This window comes from Oncorhynchus masou, chromosome 13, assembly GCF_036934945.1.
Source record: "Oncorhynchus masou masou isolate Uvic2021 chromosome 13, UVic_Omas_1.1, whole genome shotgun sequence".
NCBI classification, from domain to species: domain Eukaryota; kingdom Metazoa; phylum Chordata; class Actinopteri; order Salmoniformes; family Salmonidae; genus Oncorhynchus; species Oncorhynchus masou.
The window spans coordinates 36,880,568-36,884,363 of NC_088224.1; positions in this window are offsets into that span (position 1 = coordinate 36,880,568).

Genomic DNA, 3,796 nt, shown 5'->3' on the forward strand with positions numbered 1-3,796 from the left:
CCATTTTTGTCTTTGGTGGATTTTGTCTGTCCATGCTTCTCAGTGTGCGTTTCAAAACAATGTGGAACATTTGACTTGTTGGAAGCTTGACAACCATGGGCTATTGGATTCAACATTTTGATTTACAGTTGAAGTCGGAAGTTTACATACACTTAGGTTGGAGTCATTAAAACTTGTTTTTCAACCACTCCACACATTTCTTGTTAACAAACTATAGCTTTGGCAAGTCGGTTAGGATATCTACTTTGTGCATGACACAAGTAATTTTTCCAACAATTGTTTACAGACAGATTATTTCACTTAGAATTCACTAGATCACAATTCCAGTGGGTCAGAAGTTTACATACACTAAGTTGACTGTGCTTTTAAACAGCTTGGAAAATTGCTGAAAATTATGTAATGGCTTTAGAAGCTTCTGATAGGCTAATTGACATCATTTGAGTCAATTGGAGGTGTACCTATGGATGTACAGTGGGGCAAAAAAATATTGAGTCAGCCACCAATTGTGCAAGTTCTCCTACTTAAAAAGATGAGAGGCCTGTAATTTTCATCATAGGTACACTTCAACTATGACAGACAAAATGAGAAAAGAAAATCCAGAACATCACATTGTAGGATTTTTAATGAATTTATTTGCAAATTATATATTATATAATTATATTATATCACCCAACTGTGAAGCACAGGGGTTGGCAGCATCATGTTTTGGAGGTGATTTGCTGCAGGAGGGACTGGTGCACTTCACAAAATCGATAGCATCATGAGGTAGGAAAATGATGTGGATATATTGAAGCAACAAATGAAGACATCAGTCAGGAAGTTAAAGCTTGGTCACAAATGGGTCTTCCAAATGGACAATAACCCCAAACATACTTCCAAAGTTGTGGCAAAATGGCTTAAGGACAACAAAGTCAAGGTGTTGGATTGGCCATCACAAAGCCCTGACCTCAATCCTATGGAAAATTTGTGGGCAGAACAAGCGTGTATGAGAAAGGAGGCCTACAAACCTGACTCAGTTACACCAGCTCTGTCAGGAGGAATGGGTCAAAATTCAACCAACTTATTGTGGGAAGCTTGTGGAAGGCTACCTGAAACGTTTGACACAAGTTAAACAATTTAAAGGCAATGCTACCAAATACTAATTGAGTAAACTTCTGACCCACTGGGAATGTGATGAAAGAAATAATTCTCTCTACAATTATTCTGTTTCACATTCTTTAAAAAAAGTGGTGATCCTAACTGACCTGAAACAGGGACTTTGTACTCCGATTAAATGTCAGGAATTGTGAAAAATTAAGTTTAAATGTATTTGGCTAAGGTGTATGTACATTTTTGACTTCAACTGTAGATCAATTATACATTCTGATGTTCTGATTTGATATGAATCAGTTTAAGCCTTTTCAACAGGCTTCTTAGAGAAAGTAATTGGTTGTCTAATAAACGGAATCTCTTGATTGGCCTCCCCCGTGTCAAGAAATGGGATGGTATGGTCCTCAGTCCAGCAGGACCCCCGGGCCTCGAGTGCCCAGTGGCGCTGTAGTTTAGCGATGAATCCACCAGAGGGAGTGCCGACCTGTGTCCTTTCTACCCCTGCCTGCTGTAACAAACTGCCCAGCCGCGGAAAGTGTGTCGGTCCTTCTCCCATCGCTGTTTGGTAATGACCGCTTCTCTGTACAAGTTTTATTTTCTGTTCTCTCCCCACGCCCCTGGCTCCTCCCTCAATTTGAACTCATTGGTTTGATTTTCTTCTCGGTCAACATTGTGCCTTTCCCTCAATTACAAAAGCCTTTGAGAGGATTTGCACAATAACCCGAGGATTTGGGCCCACAGACATAACATTTTAGAATCGGTAAAATGCCGAACTTAAATCACAGACCACGTCAATAGCCTAAATAGCAGACTTAAACTAGTCCTCGGCCTATACAGCCTGCCAACTTCTACAACTCATATTCAGTAATCGTCCCCAGTTATTGAGGCTCCAGCCTCTCTTCAGATGTATCTACCGTATTATAATTGAATTCCCCATTTAAAAAATCAATTATAGTTTCAAACATGTCTTGTTCAAAGTCACGTTTTGCAGGCTTGGTCAGTGTAACAACCAGTAGCCTGATGAAAAATGGCGGTAGGTTAGTTTTAACGTCTTAGGCAATGGAGTCAAGTCTAGTGTGGACACCAGGAATAGTAGCTTCGGCATTCGCAACAGCAAATGGGGATCCCAATGAAATACCCCCCAAAAGTACTTTGTCATACAGCAGCTATGACTGAAATTGTAAAAATTCCTTCTGCTCTGTACTTACGTAATTTTCGCGTTATTTCTGCACACTGCCGAGTCAAACGTTACGTTACACAAGCAATACAGATTTACAGCTTTATTGTGAGTCATTGGATTTTGATTGAAGTGGAACCTGTCCTCAGTCAGTAGTACTCAGTACGGACAACAAAGATGCACAGCAACGCCGAGGATGTTGCGTCTGTTGTTCCAATTGTGTCCAGCAGAGGGAGCACGTACCTTGACAGAGATATGATGAGCTTGATGTCAAGCAGTGGTTCAAATGTATTGTAGGCCTATGTGTGAACCTCCATATATCTTTGACTCATGTTTAGTCACATTTGACATGCATTGGCTGAAATGATTGCCTATGGGACCCCTAATCCTTGATTAGGAGTCCCATAAGGCGGCGCACAATTGGCCCAGCGTCGTCCGGGTTTGGCCGGTGTAGGCTGTCATTGTAAATAAGAATTTGTTCCTAACTGACTTGCCTAGTTAAATAAAGGTTACATTTAAAATATATACAAATAAAATTTTAAAAAATTGGCTTCTCCCTCTACTTTACATCTACCTTGCTCTCAGCTGTACACTGTGGGTGCCTCTTTTGCAACGCCTCCTTCACCTCTCTCAGGGTCTTTTTAACACTTTTCCTTTCCAACTCCCAGTCCCTCCCCAATCCTGTTCCTCTCCTCCCACCCATCTCCCTCGTCTCCTCCTTGTCCAATTCCCCTATGTGTTAGTGGGTGGCATAATGGGGCCTTTATGCTGGGACAAAAAATTCCACGTCCTTTTTAAACTCTCATGCCTCAAATGTTTGATTTCTCTAAATGAATATTATTGCTGAGTATTAAATCAAATGCTTTTGTTTGGTGGGCAATGTGTGGTTAAAGAACTCCCACACCTTGCTGCTTGCAGACAGAACTTTATTGAACTTGTGAACTGATCACTTCGACTCAGCAAATATTCACATTATGGAAAGGCTTCCGATTTCTGTACTGTTTGATTGCTTTAATCACGGTGCAATTAAGAAGCACTATACTCACATTTAAGATATGAAATATGTGTTATACACACGATCACTGAAGAACTTGGTTTGAAGGTCATGCTCTGATCTATTTTAATCAGCGTGTCTGTGTCTTTTTAAATCTTATTTGTTGTTGTCTGTTACCCCCCCATGTTCCTTTCCATCTAGTCGAAATAATCTGATTTTAAGACATTGGGTCCGTTCCTCTCCTGTCAGTATTAACCCCTCCTTCATTCTATCCAGTTATCGGTCACATAACCTACATGTTTTTATCCTTCTTTCGGTCCCATCCTGTTTCTTTCTAAGGTCAAAAGTGAAAGATGCAGGTAGACCTGGAGAAGGTACAGTGCCTTCAGAAAGTATTCATACCCCTTTACTTATTCCACACTTTGTTGTGTTACACTCTGAATTCAGAATGGATTAAAAAATTATGTTTTTCCTCACACATCTACAGACAACACCCAACAATGATAAAGTTGAAACTTGTTTTTAGAAATGTTTGC